The 14,650-nt window shown below is 63.4% G+C and overlaps 2 protein-coding genes across 2 annotated transcripts in view; one reads left to right on the top strand and one right to left on the bottom strand.

Moving 5' to 3' along the window:
• HSF1 (heat shock transcription factor 1) overlaps positions 1-1,946 on the bottom strand; it is a 116,842-nt gene extending 114,896 nt beyond the window's left edge. The window contains exon 1 of the mRNA XM_063327715.1: positions 1,939-1,946. The gene's annotated coding sequence lies outside the window, so the exon portion shown is untranslated. The remainder of the gene's footprint in view (positions 1-1,938) is intronic.
• Positions 1-14,650, top strand: part of BOP1 (BOP1 ribosomal biogenesis factor) — an 85,320-nt gene that overhangs the window by 32,168 nt on the left and 38,502 nt on the right. The gene's annotated exons all lie outside the window — the stretch shown is intronic.

The following is a 14,650-nucleotide window of genomic DNA, read 5'->3' as shown; positions in this document are numbered from 1 at the left end:
CCCGTTCCCGTAGGTAGCCCTTGGTTTGCTGAGCTCTGCTCCGTGCCCTCGGGAATCGCGGGGCAAACGATGCGCGGAGCCGTCGGGCGTGCGACCCCGGTGCCGTCCTGCTGGGAGCTGCTGCGTGCGCCGGGCACAACCGAGACAAACCCCGGCCGTCCACAACATCGCGGTGCGGTTGGGGGGCGAGGGCAGAGCCGCTCGTGTGCCCGCGGGCAAGTAACAGGTCAGCTGGGCTACGGGGACTGGGACCGGGCTCCGAAACATCCCTCCTCGACACTCTGGTGTGCGACTCAGCCTGCGATACGGCCAGGACAGTACGGGGAAAACCATCTCTGTGGAGCGGGAGGAAAATAGAGCTGGGGGAGGCTGCTGAGCTTGTCAGAGCTGGTTCTCCCGGTGTGCGATGCGGAGAGGGAAGCTGGCGCAGCACGGGACGCTGGAGCCCTCTCTGCTCGCTCCCGACCGCATCTCCCCACCCACAGAGCATCCACCACCTCTGGAGACGCGGAGGAGCTGCCCGTCCCTCATCGGTCAGTGGTACCACGCATCCCTGATCTTGGCCGGGCTGCGGTACCTCCCTCTGCTTTCTCTCCGCCACCCGGCAGGAAATCTCTCTTTAATAGGCTATTCAGGGGAACGGGGGCCGTGTTTTCCTAAGCAGGAGGAATGTTGACATGGAAGACTCTGCTCTTTTTTTCTGGCAGGTCCCTGGGAGCAGCGGTGCTGGATCGCGTGCTGCTCCTGCTGCGCCGGCTAATCCTTCCTTGGGTTGCGGAGCGGGGCTCGGACGAGAAGGGGGAGCCGGGGGGGGGGATGCAGGTGCGTGTCTAACATCTTGGAGGGGGCTTTCTGCCGCCTCTGCCAGACCCCACCGCCCGTCATTCTGCGGGGAGGGCTTGCACAGGGTTTCCTTTCATCCGGGTTTAGCTCTGCTCCCAGATGGTTGGGAGAGGGGGTCCCGGGAGGGGTTTGCTGGGCATGATTAAATCCAGCTGGAGGACGGAGCCCGCCTGTGTCTGGCTTCTTCCCTTCTCCAGGGGAAACTTGGCGTGAGGGACGGCGGGGACATCTCTGAGCTCACTGAGAGAGGGGGAAACCATCATTCCCCAGCGCGAAGCGTCTGCTTTGGAAGTGGGGTCTTGCGCGTCCGTCCCCGGGACGCTGCTCTCCGGTCCCCCCGTCCCTCTCTCCCATCCCGTCACATCCCCATCCCATCCCCCTTGCCCTGCTTGGGAAGGCGCCGAGGCAGGGGGCCTGCTCACTGCCTTTACATCTCATAATCTTTAACGAGCTGGGCCTGCTCTGCACAGAAGCGAGATGTGGGCGGCTCCTTTATAAGGCAACACTTAGCCGCGGGGAGGGGGAACCTGTTCGCAGGCCAGCGCGAGGTTTTGGCATCCCAGCGAGGGACGAGGCAGCACCTCCAGGGCTCCAGCGCTTCTTTCGGGTCCGCAGCCCCCGGCGTCTGGAAGCAGCGGAGGGTGCAGCGGGTGCCTCTCGCCCTCCCTTGGCGCTGGATGTGTTTGTGGAGCAGCCGGCAAGTCGGCTTAACCGCAGGTTCCCCCGCAAAGCGACTACTCGCTGTGGTTTCTCTTCCCCCAGCTCTGCTGGTGGATCTCCATGGCCTCCCCTGCCAGACAGCTGAGCTGAGCCCAGCTGAGCTCCTTTTTTGCCGCGCTGGGTGGTTGCCCACTGGGCCAGAGAAGACCACGGCTCCGGGCTGGCCGTTGAAGCAGAACCTCTCCAGACCTACCCGGCTCCCTCCTGAGCTCTGCCAGTAACGCACCAGTAAACACCAGCGCGGGGCAGGGTGAGGAGTGGGGGGGCTCTGGGTTGTATTTGGCTGCTCGGCGGCAGGTCCTCCCGGTCCGTGGTTCCTAACGGGGAGGGCAGAGTGCCCAGGAAGAGAGGGGGATGCCTGTGGTCCCCCCCCCCACCACCACCACCACCCCGGGAACAGCTCCCAAGGTGTTGAGAATGGAAAAGTCCGACCACGGTCAGAGCAAAAAGAGGGGGGGGTTGCCAAAATTAACAGTTGATTCGGGTTTGCGGGAGCAGGAGCCAAAACGCAAGGAATCTTGGATTGGAAGAGGGAAACTTTTTCTGTGGGCAGTAAATCAGCACGGAAAGATTGGAGGTGGGGAGGGAGGGGGAGACCGGCCCCCGCACGCTGCAGCCCCTGGCAGAGGCGCGAGCGTGGGCCGTGGCCACGGCCGTGGCCGGTCCCGGGGCGGCCCCGCTCCCCGCGGCGAGCTGCCACAGCCGGTGGGTTTTGCAGCCGCCCTTTGCATGGCCTCCCGGGATCGCGGTGGAGAAGACCTGAGGAAAAACTTCTTTCCTTGGAGGGTGGCAGAGCCCTGGCACAGGCTGCCCGGAGAGGTGGGGGAGTCTCCGTCTCTGGAGACATCCCAACCCCGCCTGGACGCGTTCCTGTGCCACTTGCTCTGGGTGCCCCTGCTCTGGCCGGGGGTTGGACTGGATGATCTCCAGAGGGCCCTTCCAACCCCCACCGTCCTGTGATTCCGTGAAGAGCGGGGAGGTAGGTGGGTGGTCGGGGAGGAGGCAGGCCGGCCGATGGAACGCCATTCTCCGTTGACAGAATCTTTGCTGCCTCCCCCAGAGACCTTATCTCCAGGCACGTGCTGCTTGTGAGAAAGGTCAAGCCGGGAAGTCCCAGGACGTCCCCGCCGGCACATCCCAAAACGATTCCGACCTGCCGGCTGAGGAGAGGTTCCTGGAGAGTGGCAGGAGCCCGGAGCCGGATCTGCGCTGACTGGGGCCTGGGGAAGCTGTGGCTGCCCCATCCCTGGAGGGGTTCAAGACCAGGTTGGACGGGGCTTGGAGCAACCTGGGCTGGTGGGAGGTGTCCCCTGTCCAGGGACAAGATGGGCGTTAAGGTCACTTCCCACCCAAACCATTCCATGATTCCATGATGCTATAATTTCAGCTGGTTTATGGAGGTTTGTAGTCCTTCCTCCTGTCGGATACGAAGCGAATTTCAGCTACGCTGCTGGGCCCGTGTGGTTGCAGCACCTCGCAGGCTGCCCTCCATTGTCACGTGAGTCCATGTTTACTCTGAAACCTAGTGATTACCATCTAAATTGCTCGGGACTGAACTTGCCATCTTGCTGGCAGGAGAGGGGTCTCTCAGGGGTCTCATTGTCCATCCCTGCACCCCAGGACGGCTGGGGCTGGCAGGGGCTGCTGGAGTGCATCTGGTCCAACCCTCTGCTCGGGCAGGCTCAGCTGGAGCAGGCTGCCCAGGACCGTGTCCAGGCAGGTTCTGAATATCTCCAAGGATGGAGACTTGACCCCAGCCAGGGCGTGACCACCCTCACAGGAAAAGTGTCTTCTCCGGTTCGGGTTCGATTTCACGTGTGTTCATTTCTGCCCGTGGCCTCCTGCCCCAACAGTGGGCACCGCTGACAAGATCCTGACTCCTGATACAGAATCATGGAATCACGGAATGGTTTGGGTGGAAAGGGACCTTTAAAAGCCATCGAGTCCAACCCTCTGCCCTGGGCAGGGACACCTCCCACCAGCCCAGGTTGCCCAAAGCCCCGTCCAACCTGGCCTTGAACCCCTCCAGGGATGGGGCAGCCACAGCTTCTCTGGGCAACCTGGGCCAGGGGCTCACCAGCTTCATCATGGAGAATTTCTGCCTTATTTTTAATCTCAATCTCCCCTCTTTTGGTTTAAAACCCTTCCCCCTCGTCCCGTGGCTCCCCTCCCTGCTCCAGAGTCCCTCCCCAGCTTTCCCGGAGCCCCTTGAGGGCCTGGAAGGGGCTGGAAGGTCTCCGCGGAGCCTTCTCTTCTCCAGGCTGAACCCCCCCAGCTCTCTCAGCCTGTCCTCCCAGCAGAGGGGCTCCAGCCCTCCCGGCATCTCCGGGGCCTCCTCTGGCCCCGCTCCAACAGCTCCGTGTCTCTCCTGTGATCCCCCCTGCCCCTTCCCAGCTCTGTGCAGGGGGAGGACGGGTCCATCCTGCCTCCCCAGCCTCTCCAGGTGCAGAGGCGGGTAAAAGCCGTGGGCAGGAAGGCCACCGGCAGCTGGGTTTGCAAAAGAAAACACCCCTCCATAAATCATGGAGGGCTGCGGCTGGGGGAGGGCACCGTGCAGCCTCCGTGTCCTGCTTTGAGATAGAACAAAACCAATTTTCTTTTCAGTAATTTTACGTTTCGGTCAGGTCTCTTCTAACGGACTGCACTCTCTGGAATTACTGGTATGGGACCCTCTGCCTTCCCCAGCCCACGAGCAGGGGAAGCCAGCGGGCGCTTTCCCCCTCGTTAACCGCTGCGGTTCCTGCCTGCGGCGCGGGGAACCCCAGCCCACCTCCCTCCATCCCCCTCCGTGCCCTGGCTCCCTCCGCACCCCGTGTCCCGCGTCGGAGCAGGAGGTGACAGGGGTGACGTCCCTGCTGCCTTCCCCACCGCTCTCCACCCCTTTGCTCCTTCAGCTTCATCGTATGTCCATCCCGAGGAAGGTCAGGGACAGGGTGCTCCTGCTCCTCCAGTGCCAGCAGCACCTTTAGCCCTCGGCACGAATCGGCGGGGGATGCTGCAGAGAGCAGAGCCCCAGATCCATCCGTCTGCGCCATCAAGAAGCGCTGGAAGTCTCTTAAGTCCTGCTTCTAGCCCTGTGCCCTGCTTTGGGTTTCCTCCACGGGTAGGAGACACCCCCCTCCCCCGCAGATCCCTCGATACTCTTTGTAGCCACAGGCTGACCCTTGCTGGCCCAGCGGGCCTGGTGCAGGCCAGGGGAATCACAAATGTGTTCTAAATTGTGCTGCTCCCTGCCCTGCCTTTGCGATCTGGCTCCGCTTCTGGGCAGGAGCAAAGATCTTAGACTGGAGAAGGCTCCGGGGAGACCTTCCAGCCCCTTCCAGTCCCTCGAGGGGCTCTGGGAAAGCTGGGGAGGGACTCTGGAGCAGGGAGGGGAGCCACGGGACGAGGGGGAAGGGTTTTAAACCCAAAGAGGGGAGATTGAGATTAAAAATAAGGCAGAAATTCTCCATGATGAAGCTGGTGAGCCCCTGGCCCAGGTTGCCCCGAGAAGCTGTGGCTGCCCTGTCCCTGGAGGGGTTCAAGGCCAGGTTGGCCGGGGCTTTGGGCAACCTGGGCTGGTGGGAGGTGACCCTGCCCGGGGCAGGGGGTGGCACTGGGTGGCCTTTAAAGCTCCCTTCCCACCCAAACCGTTCCGTGATTTGATGATCTTGGAGCAGCGCTGTGGCAGGAGCTCACACTCCTGGGCACACGTTCCTGCCCTGGCCCTCGGAGCAGAGCCAGCCTCGTGAGCTAGAGGGAAACTGAGGCAGAGGGGGATGATGGATCGCGTGGGAGGTCTCGGCTGCTTCAGGTGGCCTCCGAGCCCTGGTGCCCTGCTCTCAGCTCTTCATTCTGGGACGTCCCCTTGGAACACTGGCAGTGACTGGGATTTGGCCGATGGGGTGGAGGACCTGCATGTCTCTGCCTGCTGGGACCCCTCGTGCCGGCTCCCCATCCCTTGCCCCCCGCCGGCCTCTGCTCGCCGCTCCCTCGCCCTCCTTCCCGGCTTCTGGCTGCTCCCGCAGCCCCTTCCCCATCCCGCTCACTCCAATTGGAGCTGACGTGCTCTATTTGTCAGAGATAAAAAATAGCGGAGGAGGAATGGAAAGACAGGAGGCACAGGAAAGCAGTTTGGTAGTTAGAGACAGAGGAACAGAATTAACGTGCAGTGGGGGATTTGGAGCGAACACTGCCTGCATTGTAATCTGATAGGGGCAAGGGAAAAAAGAGAGACCGAGAGAGAGCGGCTGACCCCGAATCCCCGGGGGAGACGCGGGGAGAGCAGGAACGAGGAGAGAGTGAAGGATTCCAGAGGTGGACTGGCTTCCTCTTTCACCAGACAGACACAGGGGAGACGGGCAGGGAGCCAGCGCCGTACCTGCACTTCCCATCTGAGCCATCGACAGCTGGAGCTGCTTTGGGAGGGGGCCGGCGGCGGTGGGGAGGGGGCACGCAGGCCACTGGTGGGGACGGGGAGACCCCGCCGCACCGACCGGCAGCCGTCGCGATAGGCTTGAACCGGGGCGACGGGGAGGCTCGGGGGTGCCAGATCCCCCCCCAGGGCTCCTGCCCCGTTCCGACGTGGGGGCTCGTGGTGGCACCTGCCCTTGCTCGGGGACTCGGGGCCGGGGAGTCCCAGCTGGCAAGCATTCAGCGAGGAGGGCAAGCAGTGGAGCGAGGCGAGGGGGAGGGTGGAAAAAGGAAAAAGAAGGAGAAAAAAAAAAAAAAAAAAAGCTAACAGCAACTAAATCAGAGGAAGAAAGGCCTGCCGAGCCGTACCAGCGGGGTCACATGTGTTTCCTGGCAGGCTCGCAGGTGCTAAGCAGGGATGCAGGCAGGGAGCACCTTGTGATGGATCATGTGGTGAGTGCGGCAGCTCATTCCCCCAAGCCTGGGGACAGGTAGTTGTGAGCGGGGGGCTCGCCCGGGCCAGGCTTTCTGCTGCCGCGGCCGGGGGACCGCTCCGAGGGCCGACGGCACGAGCAGCGTGGTGCCTGCCGTGGGCTGGCTGGGAGCCGACGGTGGCAAGAGGGCGGCACGTCCTTTGCCGCGTATTCCCAGCCCGTCCCGCTTCCCCACCGTGCGCTCGGGGTGCGCGGAGGACGGCAGCGTCCCGGCCAAGAGCCAGGCCTCCAGGTCCCATCCCCGAATTCTGTCCTGACATGACAGATGCCTGTTGCGATAGGACAAGGGGGTAACAGTTCCGACGTAAAAGAGGGGAGATTCAGACTAGATCCAAGGGAGAAATGTTTTAGGCTGAGGGCGGTGAGCCCCTGGCCCAGGTTGCCCGGAGAAGCTGTGGCTGCCCCATCCCTGGAGGGGTTCAAGGCCAGGTTGGACGGGGCTTTGGGCAACCTGGGCTGGTGGGAGGTGTCCCTGCCCGGGGCAGGGGGTGGCACTGGGTGGCCTTTGAAGGTCCCTTCCCACCCAAAGCGTTCTGTGATTCTGTTACTCAGCCTGGAGAAGAGAAGGCTCCGGGGAGACCTTCCAGCCCCTTCCAGGCCTTAAAGGGGCTCCGGGAAAGCTGGGGAGGGACTCTGGAGCAGGGAGGGGAGCCATGGGACGAGGGGGAAGGGTTTTAAACCAAAAGAGGGGAGATTGAGATTAAAAATAAGGCAGAAATTCTCCATGATGAAGCTGGTGAGCCCCTGGCCCAGGTTGCCCAGAGAAGCTGTGGCTGCCCCATCCCTGGAGGGGTTCGAGGCCAGGTTGGCCGGGGCTCGGAGTGACCTGGGGTAGTTGAAGATGTCCCTGCCCAGGGCAGGGGGTGGCACTGGGTGGCCTTTAAGGTCCCTTCCCACCCAAACCGTTCTGTGATTCCATGATTCTATGCAGTAAACACGTCCCCGAGCAAGATGCTGTCACACTGACTCCTTTCGGGTGCTGACCTGGCTCGGCGGTGACGTCCCAGCCTCTCCCAAGCCCAGGGTGCTCCATTGCGCACCCTGAAACCTGCCCCAGCTCCTGGGGTGCCTTCGGCCTCGTGAGAGGAGGATGATGGAGGCACAGCTCGGGCTGGGGGATTCCGGCACGGTTCCGTCGCACCATGCGGTGAATGACGGAGATGCATCAGTCAGGGTGGGGGCTTCATTCGGGGGGGCAGACCTTTGTCACCAGGCACGAGGGTGGTGGCCAAGCCCGCAGCGTGCCCTGGGGAAGGGTCCCGGCTGGGGGGCCAGACCCTCGTCACTGTCCCCACCTCGGTGTTCCCCAGCGGCCCTCCCCGCGCTCGGGGGTGTCGGAGCCGGAGGGTGTGGAGCAGCCGGCACGGCTTCGGCCACGCTGTTGGGAGGGGACCGAGGGGAAACAGCCTGTTCTGCCACGGTGGGGAGAGCGTCCGAAGGCGCTCGGACAGGAGCAGCGGGAGAAGGACGGCTTGCCGCGGGCCTGAGCGAGCAGCAGGAAATTTTCCTCGGCGGAGGGCCCCCGCTCGCTCGGTGCGAAGCCGGAGCTCTGCCTTACGCCGTAGAGCGGGAGAGCCCCTGTTTCGGACGGGGTCGTTTGTGGCAGCGGGGCCGACCGCACAGGAGAGCACCCCGTCCCGTACCGGCGTGAGGAGGTGCCTGTCCCCATTGCCGCGTGGCTTCCCGATGGCGGGGGGGGGGACACAATGGCAGCGTCGGCCCCTCAGACGGGCCGGGCACGGCCCCCTCCCCCAGCCATCTGCGGGTTCCTGCAGGATTAAGCGGAGGAAATCTGGAATTGGGTTACTCTCAATATTGAACCTGCCATTATGATGTTTTTTATTTTGTTCTGTTCCGATCGAATTGGATGCAGCCTCCTTTTTAGCCCTTAATGGCTTGGCTTTGAGAATTTCCTTCAAAATTACACCACTGGCTTCCTGTTTTTAGAGCTCCCCGGAGCCCCGCAGCCGTGTGGAATAGCTGGGGAAATTGATCCCCGGAGCTGAGCTGGAGCGTTTGAGTCCTGCCGTGCCTGTGGGTGTGCGCCGGCCTGTTTGGGCTTTCTTCTCTTTCTTTTTTTATTGTTTCACTCACACTCCCCCCGGGGCCGAGGGCTGAGCGCTCGTAAACAGAGCTAGTGCGTGCCTGCGCGGGGAGAAAATCCCACCGACCGGCAAGTCTGCAGCCGCGCTTTCCTCTTCTCGCCTGGGTGAGGACGGACACAGGGATGGTGGCCCCAGGGAAGGGCCAGGTCCCCCCCAGGCACCGCTGCTCCTGCCTCGGGAGCCGTCCTTGGGGTGACGAGACCCGTCTCTCCTTCCTGAGACCCATCTGCGGGCGAATCCACGTGTGCCAGCAGGCTGTGGTCTCTCGGTGGGAAACCGGACCTGCCACCTCCGGTGCTTCATCCCAAGCCCTGTGGCACGCAGGGATTTCCCCCAGTGACCGGTTCTCTCTCCTCACTCCCGGTACCAGCGTGGGCTTGGGAGCAGAAGCCGTGGCGTGCAGCCGCCTCCGCCGTGGCCACGCTGCGCCTCGCCTGCGTGCTGCAGGGGCGATACGCTGCATTCGTCCTCCCGGAGGCTCCCAGCATCCCTTCCACTGGCCCCCGTGGCTGGCTGCTTTCCCTGGGTGGGCACGGTTGTTGCCACCTCCAGGCCTCCGCCAGCCCGGTCCCTCGCCCGGCCAGCCCCACACCAGTGCCCAGGCTGGGGAACGTGCTGCTGGTTACTGGTGAGCGCTGGTACCGGGACCCGGCTCCTCTCGGAGCGTGCCGGCTAACGCGGCGCTCAGGGTCCTCACCTGATACTTGCTGGAAAGCGTTTTTCCAGGCTGCAGATCTGCGTGGCTTTTCCCTAGGGATCTGTCAGCAGGTAAAGAGACCAGTAAGCAGTTAACTGGGGATCTGGAAAGGTGCCGGAGCAGAAAAGGCCGGTGGCATTGCTGCCTCGGTATGTCCCAGCTCCACAGAAGTGCTCCTCGCATCCCAGCAGCGCTCCCAGCTCCCCAGTAGCAATCCCAATTCCCAGCAATGCTCCCAGCAGCAGTCCCAGCTCCACAGAAGTGCTCCTCGCATCCCAGCAGCGCTCCCAGCTCCCCAGTAGCAATCCCAATTCCCAGCAATGCTCCCAGCAGCACTCCCAGCTCCCCAGCAATGCTCCCAGCAGTGTTCCCAGATCCCCAGCAATGCTCTCAGCAGTGATCCCAGCTCCCCAGCAGCATTCCCAGCTCCCCAGCAATGCTCCCAGCAGCGTTCCCAGTTCCCCAGCAATGCTCCCAGCAGTGATCGCAGCTCCCCCACAGCATTCCCAGCTCCCCAGCAATGCTCCCAGCAGCGTTCCCAGCTCCCCAGCAATGCTCCCAGCAGTGATCCCAGCTCCGCAACAGCATTCCCAGCTCCCCAGCAATGCTTACAGCAGCGTTCCCAGCTCCCCAGCAGCGTTCCCAGCTCCCCAGCAATGCTCCCAGCAGTGATCCCAGCTCCCCAGCAGCGTTCCCAGATCCCCAGCAATGCTCCCAGCAGCAATCTCAGCTTTCCATCAGCAATCCCAGCTCCCCAGCAGCATTCCCAGATCCCCAGCAATGCTCCCAGCAACAATTCCAGCTCCCTAGCAGTGATCCCAGCTTCCCAGCAGTGATCCCAGTTCCCCAGCAATGCTCCCAGCAGCGATCCCAGCTCCCCAGCAATGCTCCCGGCAGTGATCCCAGCTCCCCAACAGCAATCCCAGTTCCCCAGCAATGCTCCCGGCAGTGATCCCAGCTCCCCAGCAGCAATCTTCGTTCCCTGTCAGTGCTCCCAGCAACAATCCCAGCTCCCCAGCAATGCTTACAGCAGCGTTCCTGGCTCCCCAGCAATGTTCCCAGCATCACTCCCAGCTCCCCAGCAATGCTTACAGCAGCATTCCCAGCTCCCCAGCAGCGTTCCCAGCTCACCAGCAATGCTCCCAGCAGCATTCCCAGCTCCCCAGCAATGCTCCCAGCAGCGATCCCAGCTCCCCAGCAATGCTCCCAGCAGTGATCCCAGCTCCCCAACGGTAATCCCAGCTCCCCAGCAGTGATCCCAGCTCCCCAACAGCGATCCCGGTTCCCCAGCAATGCTCCCAGCAGCGATCCCAGCTCCCCAGCAATGCTCCCGGCAGTGATCCCAGCTCCCCAACAGCAATCCCAGTTCCCCAGCAATGCTCGCAGCAGCGATCCCAGTTCCCCAGCAATGCTCCCAGCAGTGATCCCAGCTCCCCAACAGGAATCCCAGTTCCCCAGCAATGCTCTCAGCAGCGATCCCAGTTCCCCAGCAATGCTCCCAGCAGCAATCCCAGCTCCCCAGCAATGCTCGCAGCAGTGTTCCCAGCTCCCCAGCAATGCTCCCGGCAGTGATCCCAGCTCCCCAACAGCAATCCCAGTTCCCCAGCAATGCTCGCAGCAGCGATCCCAGTTCCCCAGCAATGCTCCCAGCAGCAATCCCAGCTCCCCAGCAATGCTCCCAGCAGTGTTCCCAGCTCCCCAGCAATGCTCCCGGCAGTGATCCCAGCTCCCCAACAGCAATCCCAGTTCCCCAGCAATGCTCGCAGCAGCGATCCCAGTTCCCCAGCAATGCTCCCAGCAGTGATCCCAGCTCCCCAGCAATGCTCCCGGCAGTGATCCCAGCTCCCCAACAGCAATCCCAGTTCCCCAGCAATGCTCTCAGCAGCGATCCCAGTTCCCCAGCAGTGCTCCCAGCGGTGATCCCAGCTCCCCCGCAATGCTCCTGGCTGCAGGACGCTCCAGCCGCCCCCCACCCCCGCCCCGGCAGCGCAGGGGCTGCCCCTGCCGGCACTCTCGGAGCCCTGGCCCTGCTTTTCCCACCCTGCTCCAAGCGCGCTTTGGCTGCCGTCGAGCGCCGAGCGCGCCGCCGCTCCCTCTGCGCGCAGCTGAAGCTGCCGGGGAGGAATCTCTCGCTGGCAGCTGGGGCCAGAGCTCTCTGGAGAGGGGACGATGCCACCGGGCCGCGCCGACCCCGCTCCCTTCCCTCCGGCTGCTCCCCGAGGCACGGCCCTTGGCTCAGGGGTGACTGCCGGAGCTGCGCCGCTCCTCCAGCTTTCACCCGGCCGTGGCAAAACCCTTCTGCCCCGATCCCCTGGCCGTCGTCCCTGTGAGAGGGCTCCATCCTCCTCGTGTACCTTCTGCCCAACCGGTGCCCCCTGTCCCTTCCCCCCCCCACCACCCGCCCCAGTTTCCCTGGAGCCGTTCGTTGCCTTTCCGGTGGATGCGGGAGATAAACGGGTTGGACTCGAGCCCAGCCAGCATGGAGCGAGCACGGGACTTGACAGGTTTCTTCTCCCCGCGTGGCAGGTTTCTGCAGCATCAGCAGTACGGGAGCGTTTGGGAGGAGCTCCCAAAGGGAGGTCTCATCTCATTTTTCCTTTCCCGCTGGCACAGGCTGCCCATAGGGGTTGTGGCATCGCCGTCCTCGGAGGTGTTCCCACCCAGCAGGACGCGTCTCAGTTGTCCCAGGGGGTCCTGAGCAGCCGGCTCCCGCTGACCCTGCTGCAGGCAAGGGCTTGGAGCTGATGGTCTCTGGAGGGTCCCCATCAGCCTCGGCCGTCCCGTTGTTCCTCTGGGAGAGTTGGGGGGGTTCAGCCTGGAGAAGAGAAAGCTCCGGGGAGACCTTCCAGCTCCTTCCAGTCCCTGAAGGGGCTCCAGGAAAGCTGGGGAGGGACTCTGGAGGAGGCAGGGGAGCCACGGGATGAGTGGGGACGGTTTTAAACCAAAAGAGGGGAGATTTAGATGAAATCTGGGGAAGAAATTCTTGGCTCTGAGGGCGGTGAGCCCCTGTCCCAGGTTGCCCAGAGAAGCTGTGGCTGCCCCATCCCTGGAGGGGTTCAAGGCCAGGTTGGACGGGGCTCGGGGCAACCTGGGGTAGTTGAAGATGTCCCTGCCCAGGGCAGGGGGGTGGGACTCGATGGCCTTTAAAGCTCCCTTCCCACCCAAACCATTCCGTGATTCCATGATTCTGCAAATCCCTGGGCCTCCAGCGTGGTCGGAGGACCCGTGTCTGCGCCTTGGCTTGGGCTGGCTCAGCCCACTGTGGTGGGTGCAGGACCAAAGCTCCAGGACAGGATTTGTCCCGTGCTCTCCGTGACGGGGGGCAACTGGGCCCCTTTGGGGAGCTGAAGAACGTTTCCCTCTGGCCTTGCTGGTGGCCGCCGGCGTCACCATTTGGTCGGGCGAGGAGAAGGGTAGCGATGCCAGGGGTTAGGAGAGAAGAAGGGATTCCCAAGGAGCCATTCCAGGGGCTGGGAGAGAGGAAGGGGTGCCCAGGGAGTGTTGCTGGGGGTCGGGAGAGGGGAAGGGGTGCCCAGGGAGCAATTCCAGCGGTTAGGAGAGGGGAAGGGGTGCCCGGTGAGCGATGCCAGGGGTCAGGAGAGGGGAAGGGGTGCCCAGGGAGTGATTCCAGGGATTGGGAGAGGGGAAGGGGTTCCCAGGGAGCGATGCTGGGGGTTGGGAAAGAGGTTCCCAGGGAGCGATTCCAGGGGTGGGGAGAGGGGAAGGGGTGCCCAGGGAGCCATTCCAGGGGTTGGGAAAGAGGAAGGGCTTCCCAAGGAGCCATTCCAGGGGCTGGGAGAGAGGAAGGTGTTCCCAGGGAGCGATGCTGGGCATTGGGAGAGGGGAAGGAGTGCCCAAGGAATGATGCTGGGAGTCAGGAGAGGGGAAGGGGTTCCCAGGGAACGATGCTGGGGGTTGGGAAAGAGGTTCCCAGGGAGCGATTCCAGGGGTTGGGAGAGAGGAAGGGGTGCCCAGGGAGCAATGCTGGGCATTGGGAGAGGGGAAGGGGTGCCCAGGGAATGATTCCAGGGGTTGGGAGAGGGGAAGGGGTGCCCAGGGAGCCATTCCAGGGGTTGGGAAAGAGGAAGGGGTTCCCAAGGAGCCATTCCAGGGGTTGGGAGAGGGGAAGGGTTCCCAGGGAGTGATTCCAGGGGTTGGGAGAGGGGAAGGGATGCCCAGGGAGCCATTCCAGGGGTTGGGAAAGAGGAAGGGGTGCCCAGGGAGCGATTCCGGGGGTCAGGAGAGAGGAAGGTGTTCCCAGGGAGCGATGCCGGGGGTCAGGAGAGGGGAAGGACTTCCCAGGGAGTGATTCCAGGGGTTGGGAGAGGGGAAGGGGTGCCCAGGGAGCGATGGTGGGGGTCAAGCGAGGGGAAGGGGTACCCGAGCTCTGCTGGCCCTGCAGCTGGCCGGCCTCGCAGCTCGGAGGGCTGCAGCACGCCCTGGGGCGGCTCTGTTCCCCCAGCCGCCAGAAAGGTGCGTTTAAAGACCTTTTCCCTTTCTTCTCCGAGACCTCCGTAAGGCTTTATTAGCTAACCTATAATTTTCACCTGCATTATTTTAATAGCTTGCCAGCTGCACGTGTTGCCGAAGGGTGACGGAGTGTATGGAAGTGATCGGGAGCGGTGGCAGCCGCGCACAGGCGTCCTGTCCTGGTGGCGGCGGCGTGCGGGGACCCGTGGGTGCTGCCGGAGGGGCCGGGGTCCCCACGCAGGGCACAGCCAGGTCGGGTGTTTGCCCGGAGCTCCCCTGCACCGGGGAATCACCCTCAACCTCCGCGGACTCGCTTGTAATTTAACTCTGGCTTTTCGGCTCGGCCGCCACGTGGTCCGTGTGGGACCGCAGCGTTCGGATGGGAGCGGGGGGGGGTGATGAGAAGCCGTGCTGGGTGTAGTGGGAGGCATGGGGAGGGTAGGCAAGAGCTGCTCGACGCAGCCCCTGGCAGGAGATAATGCCCCGGCCGATCATTTGGCTAACGAGTACGAAAGCGCTGTGAAGCTGCTCTGCTGGCAGCGGGCCCGGGGGGGGGGGCGGTCTCTGCCGTTGGTTTGGACATGATTGCCGGGACATCCCAGTCGCGCTGGGAAGCACTGGGGTCAGCGAGGGTACGGCTGTGGTGGGCAGAAAGACCCCGCGACAGGGCTGGCTCCATCTCTGCTGCTGCTGGTGCCGGGCTGTCCCGGGTCCGTGCTGGCTCGGGGCTACAGCTGGGATTCGGAGGGGCAGGAAGCCCGTGGCAGGTTGTAGAATCACCAGATGCTTTGGGTGGGAAGGAACCTTGAAAGTCCATCGAGTCCCACCCCCCTGCCCTGGGCAGGGCCACCTCCCACCAGCCCAGGTTGCCCAAAGCCTCGTCCAACCTGGCCTTGAACCCCTCCAGGGATGGGGCAGCCACAGCTTCT

This window comes from Chroicocephalus ridibundus, chromosome 2, assembly GCF_963924245.1.
Source record: "Chroicocephalus ridibundus chromosome 2, bChrRid1.1, whole genome shotgun sequence".
Taxonomy (NCBI): Eukaryota; Metazoa; Chordata; class Aves; order Charadriiformes; family Laridae; genus Chroicocephalus; species Chroicocephalus ridibundus.
Note: the sequence above shows the minus strand (reverse complement) of the source record. Positions and strands in the feature narration are given on the sequence as shown.